Raw genomic sequence first — 8,529 nt, 5'->3', positions numbered from 1 at the left:
ACATTGATACACCAACACGTCTCCGCTGCTTATTGTTACTGTTGACAAAACTAACAACTCTCTTCTATATGCTATTATGCATTAACACACCAACAAGTCTCCTTTATCCATTACATACATCCATACTCGAACATTCACACTCGTCTCTTATCCATCTTCCCCCTTATCCACCAACACCCAGTCTTTCACCCTCAGTGCCGCCATTAGCCTTCCTTCATCCCCCCCAACCCCGCTCTCTGTCCACAAGTTCCCCCAACAAGCAACTCGTGGCCGCGAATTGACTGAACTTTAGGGTAATTGGCTTCCACGACTCGCGACACGTCCGGAGCGTTTTTTGTCCTTTTCTGTCTCCTTTTCTTGGCTCGTGCGTTCTTTGAAATGGCTGCCGCTTTCTCGGCGGTGAAATGGTACGAGATTTTTTTTTTTTTTTAATGTGTGGAAGAAAACTGAACACGTGGAGAATATTTCATCCTTTATATATATCAAATTCGCGACGGGCCAAATTAGTGGCTTTACCGTGTACCAGCGATGGGCCAAATTTTTGCCATGATATAAACCCCCCAAAAAATAGATGATGCATAAACTGATCACAAATGCGTTGATATATATTATGAAATGGTTTGTGGGAGTAATGATTTTTTTTTCTCGCTTAGAGGTCCCCACAGTTACCGAATTAAATGAAAAAAAATAGGGGGATGAATGTTTTGGTAATGTGTGGAATCGAAATTTAGCGCGTGAAGTAAAAGCCTTTATACTAAGATACCTGAAGTCATACGAGAGTCATACATCACGGCAGCAACTATAAATAAGATTCGCCTGCACCTCTAGAGAACTAAGTCGTCCAAGAGGCCCCTCCCCTCAAGAGAGCCTACCAGCGCTATAGGCATGATCTAAAAAAAATAGTGAAAAAATAGTTAATTAAGAAAAAGGTGAAGAAAAACAGGTGTCTCTCTGTTAACGAGGAATCAGTCTCGTATAATTAGAATCAAACATCGTGACTGAAGGTATGAATATAATCTCATCAACTGATCCTTTCTCTTTTGTTGTCAGAAGATGAAAAGGTAAACGTTCTTCTAGGGGGGGGGGGGGGAAGGTGGCGGGGGCGGTGGTGGTGCCGGGGGTATAATGCACCCCGGCCTTCAGTACAGTACACCGCTTCATACTCTTTAACACACACGCCGACGTCACTATATGCAAATGCACTCACTGGATAGCACGGGAACATTGCGTAAGCCTGCCGCCTCTCATCCCTGTCCCCCCCATTCACCCCACTCCAACCACTCATCCCTGCCCCTCACCATCTTCACCCACGCTCCTCTCCTCCCTACACCCCCCATACACCCACACTCCCCCTCCTTTTCTCTTGCCTTCCCATAACTTTAGCCTTCCTTCTACCCAGACTTCTCCTCCTTGAACCCACACACCCTCCCAGAACCCTAGCATCCCCTCCACTTACTTCCTCCATATCATTCTCTCCTCCCCTCCACCCATCTCCTCCCCATTACACTAGCCTTCCTTGCTCCCCCACTCCCCCACAACCCTATACTAACCATCCACCCATACTCCTTTCCTCCCCATCGCCCTAGCCTCCCTTCCACCCATCTCCCCCCATTGCACTAGCCTTCGTTGCTCCCCTACTCCCCCACAACCCTATACTAACCATCCACCCATACTCCTTTCCTCCCCATCACCCTAGCCTCCCTTCCACCCATATCCCCCCATTACACTAGCATTCCTTCCACCTAGACTCCTCCCTGTAACTCTCGCCCCCCTTCCAACCCACATTCCTCTACCCCTCCTGCCCCCATCCACCCACTCTCCCTAGCCTTCCCTCCACCCCTCCCCATACCCTAAACCCTACTTCATTTTTCCACCACCCTCACCTCTATCCTACCCCACTCCTGTCCCCTCCCTCCCTTATCAAAACCCGAGTCCACACATTTCGTTTTCAGTAGTCAACCTCTTTTTATCTTGCCGTCCTCCAGGACTTCCCCCTCCCTCCCCAACCCTATTCCTCCCCCCTCCCCCCATCCCTCCTCCTCCCCCACCCCCTCCTCCCCCCACCGCCCCCTTTCAACTCGGCCATACATCCACACACTCACTCTCCTTCCTGCCCTCAGCTGTGCATCGCTTGGTGAGTGGATGAAACTCGACCTGGCTGGCCCCCTCTCCCCCCCCTCCCCCCCACCGACGCCACTCCATACCTCAGTCCTTTTCGTTGTTATTTTTATCTGTATTCATTTTTTAGTCCATTCATCTTTCAGGCAATATGGCTTTGTCTGCCTTTTTGCCCTTAAGCCTACGGGCACTTTCTGAAGGTTTTTTTTTTAGAGGGGGGGGGGGGAGGTGCGTGAGAGGCGGCGTCGCTGAAACTGAGAATGTGGATTTTTTTTTTTTTTGTGTGTGTGTGTGTGTGTGTTGACGAACTTCTCTTTACGCGACTTTTTTTTTCCTTTTTCATTCTTCTTTTGCTTAACTTTTTTTTTTTTTTTTAGAGGGGTGGTGCTAGAATTTACAGTGTAGATTATATGTGTGTGTGTGTGTGTGTGTGTGTGTGTGTGTGTGTGTGTGTGTGTGTGTGTGTGTGTGTGGACTCTTTTTTTTCCTTCGTTTTTTTTCATTCTTTTTTTGATTAACTGTTTCTGGAGGCTCGGTTTTGCTAAATTTATGAGTGTAGATTTTTTTTCTGTGTGTGTATGTGTGGGTATATGTATGACTTCTTTTCTACTTTATTTTCTTTTCCATTTTTTTCCTTAATCTTTTTTATTTTATTCGTGAGACGATATTCCTAGGCCTAAGAGTGTAGATCATTACTTTGTGTGTACATGTATCAACTTTTGGTGTTATCCTTTTTTTCACTAATTTTTCGTAACTGACAATGTAGATGATCTTTTTGTGTGCATATAAATGGCTGTCGTTTTACTCCTGTTTTCCCTTTCACATTTTACTTTATCTTCCTCCCTTCTGTTTCTTCTTCTACCTCTAACATATAGGGCCGTATTACTAAACATTTTGTCGCTAAGTTCACCTATTTGACAAGGCTTTCCTAGGACGATTGGGCATTTCCAGGAGCAGTTTTTTTGACCTGATGGTAGTTTGTCCCTTCTTCAGTACCATGAACCTAAAGAAACACTCATTAGAACTCAATTGCCTCCCTCTTTGACGTTTAGAAATAGTTGATCTTCGAAGCGAAATGGTCTTATAATACCAATCATATACTCTTACTAGGCACATACCGCATCCTCTTCGGGCGGCGACAGAAGCAGTCAGTTACACCCCTCTTTTTCTTCTTCTACCTCAGTTACACGCCTAAGTTACACGCCTCTTCTTCTTCTACCTCCATCATTCGTATACTCTAGGCACATACTGTATCCTCTTCGGGCGGCGGCAGAAGCAGTCAGTTACACGCCTCTTCTTCTTCTACCTCAATTACACGCCTCAGTTACACGCCTCTTCTTCTTCTACCTCCATCATTCGTATACTCTAGGCACATACTGTATCCTCTTCGGGCGGCGGCAAAAGCAGTCAGTCACACGCCTATTTTTATGTGTGTATGCATAGCCAGCTTTCATTAAGGGGGGATTCTTGCCTCAACGCATTGTCCTCCAAGTTTCGTAAGACCGTGTAACTTAATCTTGCATGCTGTGTAGGATCGTGTAGCGTTTCCTTTCACCGCACACTCATAGCAACAATACCCTCCGGAAACGACTCGGTAGATGGTTGTTAATTTATCCACGATCTTTCTTCAAACTAATTAACTGAGGCTTTGTTCTTCCGGCTCTATATTAAAATTGAATTATTGACACACGGCTCCACCCATCAACCACCACCACCACCACCACAACATTCTCCGCTTTTGTTCTCCTCTCGTTCTTGTCCTCCTCCTCCTCATACTGTATCCACTCTTTCCATCTTTCTTCCTCCTTTTCCTCCTCTTCTCCTTCTCCTTATCGCCCTCTTCCCTTTCTTTTTCTCCTCTTCTTTCTTCTCCTTATCGCCCTCTTCCCTTTCTTTTTCTCCTCTTCTCCTTCTCCTTATCGCCCTCTTCCCTTTCTTTTTCTCCTCTTCTTTCTTCTCCTTATCGCCCTCTTCCCTTTCTTTTTCTCCTCTTCTTTCTTCTCCTTATCGCCCTCTTCCCTTTCTTTTTCTCCTCTTCTTTCTTCTCCTCCACAGTCTCGTTCTTGTCCTCCGCCTTCTCTTCATACTCCATCTACTCTTCTATCCTTCCTCTTCCTCCTCCTCCTCTTCCTCCTCTTGTTATCCTGATCGTACTTATGTCGGAACCATCGTCTCAGTCCTTGTAATAATAAGCTCGGGAACAGTTTGCTCTCCATTTTTTTTCTTCCATTTTTCTACTTTAACTTTTTTATGTCTCCCAAGATTCTAAAAATTAAGGGACCGCAGAGACTGTCAACTGAGCCGTGTCTTTTTTATATATATATATTTTTTTTAAACTCGATTACGCTCCCGTTTTTTTTACCGGGTAGTTTTGACAGAGGTTCGAGGTTTTGACAGTGGTTCAGATTTTTGACATTTAGATTCTTGACAGATTCATATTTTTGGCAGGCTCAATTGTTTATTATTTTTTTTTCTCGACAAATTCACGTTTTTGACAGCGATTTAAATTTTTGACCGTTTTATATTTTTAACAAACATTCTTTTTTTTACTATGGTTCATGTTTTTGACAGAGGTTCATATTTTTTTTTCATTGATTCCTTTTTTTGACAGATTTATATTTTCTCGTTAGTGTTTGTTTTCTTATCCTGCTGGTGGTATTGGAGGTGGTGGTGGTGGTGGTGGCGGTTGTGGTGGAGGGGTGACAGCGGCAACCAATGTAATTTCTGCCCAGAGGGACCAGACATGTCACAAGGGTGGTGGACTCAACCCGAGCACTTTTTTTTTTTCTCTCTCTCTCGTGTTAACAAGAGGGTACGTCTGTCATCGTCTGTTGTTGTTTCTGTTGTTTGCGTTGCTGCTGTTGTTCTTTTTTGTTTGTTTTGCTGTTGTTGATGTTGTTTTCCTGTTATTTTTGTTGTCGTTTCTATGGTAGTTGTATGTTACGTCTGTCATCGGCTATTGTTGTTTCCATTGTTTACGTTGCTGCTGTTGTTCTTTTTGCTTCTTTTGCTGTTGTTGATGTTGTTTTGCTGTTATTTTTGTTGTCGTTTCTGTGATAGTTGTGGAAATGTCGCTGAGGATTACAATTGTAGCAGTAGCCGAAGTTGTTGTCGTTGTCGTGGTCGTCGTCGTCAGCGTCGTAGTCGTAACCTTGTCGTTGTCATCTTCTCATCAGTAAGCTCTTTCGTCATCACAGTCTTAGCCTTAGCTGTCTTTGTCGTTGTTGTAGTGGTCGTTGTTGTCATCATCGTCGTCATCCTCATCATCCTTCTCATTATCATTGTCATAATTTCTCTGTCATCATCATCGTTCACCGTGTCGACTCCGCCTTACTCCTCGTTGATGTCTTTGGGCGCTGTCGTTACCTCATCGCTTCCGTCGCTGTCACTCGCATCAGCCTCCTCCTCCTCCGAGACTCGAATACAAGGCTGAAAATTCTCCTGTCTCAGTGCGGGACTGGAAATACTGAACCTCCAGAGAGAAGAAGAAAAAAAAGACAAGAAAAGAAAAGCAGAAACGTCGCAATGATATCCACGCAAAGCAGAAGAAAAAGAAAAAAAGAGGGAAAGAAAACCCAGATAATTGCCTCAGTTACTTCGGCCCGGGAAATATGGAGTACACGTTTATTCCCTTCGGCAAGCACTGGCTCCACATCCGCCGAATTCCGCCGCAAAAGACAAACGCTTGCATCCTTATTAGTATGTGTAAATATTATAATTGGATTGCGGTAGCGAGAAACCATTGAAATCGCACTCCGGGGAACCAATAACAAATACATTTTCCCGTAGCAATGGAAGAAGAGGAGGAGGAAGAGCAAGAGGAGGAGGAGGGTGGGATAGAGGGGAAACTAAAGCAAAGGTAACGAAAGGAGAGAGAGAGAGAGAGAGAGAGAGAGAGAAGGGGGATGGGGGATGCATTCAGGACCTCCTCTCATTGAACAGAATTTATTTGTAGCGTCATCAACCCAGATAAACACATAAATCATTTTGACGGGTGTGTTGTGATCGTCTGGGCTTGTTAGAGAGAGAGAGAGAGAGAGAGTGGTAAACAAAAACGTAGACAGGAAATGAATAGTCGGTTTGAATCATCATAATCATCATTCATTTTTGGTGTTATGACGTTACAGTTGTTTCACCTCTCACACACTCTCTCTCTCTCTCTCTCTCTCTCTCTCTCTCTCTCTCTCTCTCTCTCTCTCTCTCTCAATATATATCTTTTTGTCTCTTTTATACCTTCTCCCCCCCACACACAGTCACCTTCATCCCCCCACACACACACACACACACACATACATATCTCCCTCCCTCCCTCCTTCCCTCAAAACCCTCCTACCTTCCTCCCTTCCTCACACACCTTTCCAAACATCACCAAGCAACTTTTACACCCGGGCAGCCGAGGACTAGTAACCGGAAGGCCTCCCCGATGAAGCCTCAGCCTCCAACTCAATCCCTTTGGTCTCGGGGGGCGCGTGTCTAGCGGAGTCGTGAGCATCGGCCGCGACCTTTCTTGGCGACACCCGGCTATAGGAAAGTCATTGGTTACCTCCGTTTGCTTTCTCTGCCGCCGCCGCCCCCACACACACACCCACCCACAGTCTGGAGAAGCTTTGCCTGGGATGCGGAGGAGGAAGGAGTGGTAAAGGTAAAACTAAAGAAGAAGGAGGAGGAGGAGGAGGAGGAGGAGGAGGAGGAGGAAGGAACACGATACCAAGCTCATGTTATACACCCACGGATCGCTTAGACTTTCGTTGTGTTGTTTAGATTAGAAAATCTTGAGAAAGCGGTAGTTTTAGATATGTTTGGCTTAGTGGAAGTTTTCTGCTCGTGAGATTAGTTTCTTGTCCTAGGGCCGTTCGATTCGCTGTTTGAAATGCGACCTATTGAGGTGTGTAGTATTACGTAGAGAGGCTGACTAATAGTTAGACCGTCAGACAGAGAAGGACAAGGACGGAAGTTGAAAGACAGCAGACCTACCGAAACGTGTAATCTGAGGCAGGGGAAGAAAGACAGACAAAGAAAGAGAGACAGACGCAAATGATAAGTTGGAACACAGAGGAGTGAGTGGACAGGCAGAGTGATAGAGCGTCCAGCAGGCACAATGGCACAAAGAAAACATAACAGCAATTCACAAAACATGTTAGCAATTGAAACGCAGCTGAGTCATTAATCAACACACACACACGCACACGCACACACACACACACACACACACACACACACACACACACACACACACACACACGACAGGGGAAAACTAACTAGTAGCAAAAATACGAGAAAAAAATAAACTTTAATTGTGAGTATTTGTCTAAAAAAAATAATTAGAGTATTAGTGGAAATGGTAATGATTGTGAAGTTGGTGTTGATGATGGTGATGGTGGTGGTGAAGGGAATGGTGGTGGTGGTGGTGGTGTTGAAGCAGGAATGTCAGTTTGTCGATGGCGCCGTTCATTTGACATTTGGCGGTGGTGCGGTGTTGCGAGCAAATCTGTCTGTCTGTCTGTTATGCAGCGGAACGGAGAAATGCGTTTTGATGTTAATGTAATTGCCTTTATTGTTATTTTTATTAGTATTATCATTATTACTATTATTATTTTTTTATTATTATCATCATTATTACAGTATTAATATTTAAATAATTATGATGATGGTGCTTACGGCAGAATTATCATCCGTCATTCTTTCTCCCGCCATCATCATCTTTCTCATACAGGCAGCGCCACAGTCAGTCACTCAGGGAACGTTCAAGTTGTATCTTTGCCAGGCTACATACGTACAAATATTCCTTGGAGAATCTTGACTTTCAACATTAATCAGATATTCATTCTACGATACTTTTACACGGACGGAAAGAAGTCCATAGCTGAGGTGGTTCCTTTTTTTTCCAACAAAGGAGACAGCTCAAGGGCACAAAAAAAGGAAACAATAATAAAAAAAAAAGCCCGCTACTCGCTGCTCCTGAAAAGAACCCAAAGAAGTGGCCGAAAAAGGGGTCAGTTTCGGCGAAGCGTTCCTTTTGGTAGGGATGGACACGTGAGACCCCTCCTGACGACGACGGAGTGAATATACAGTGAGGTCTGTTCACGAGCACTAAGATCTTTAGACTAAATACTAATAGCTTTACACCAGACGAACTCATTGTCCATTAATGACACACACATATCCTTCACAGCAGGTGCTCATTATCGTATATTTACCTGTAATTTTCTTTGCTCTTTGGGGGATGGCGGCTTTCCAGTGTCAGCCACAAGCAAAGGTCACCGTGATATTCTCCTCAACGCGCAATCATACACTTCTTTTTTATTTTACAGTCATGCACTTCCCTCCTCCATTACCCCCTTCCTCTCTTCCTTCCCCTCCTTCCCCTCCCCTCCTAATCTAAGGCTGAGATCGTAATTAGCATTTTCTTTT

This window comes from Eriocheir sinensis, chromosome 2, assembly GCF_024679095.1.
Source record: "Eriocheir sinensis breed Jianghai 21 chromosome 2, ASM2467909v1, whole genome shotgun sequence".
Classification (NCBI taxonomy): Eukaryota; Metazoa; Arthropoda; class Malacostraca; order Decapoda; family Varunidae; genus Eriocheir; species Eriocheir sinensis.
This window is presented reverse-complemented; position numbering follows the sequence as displayed.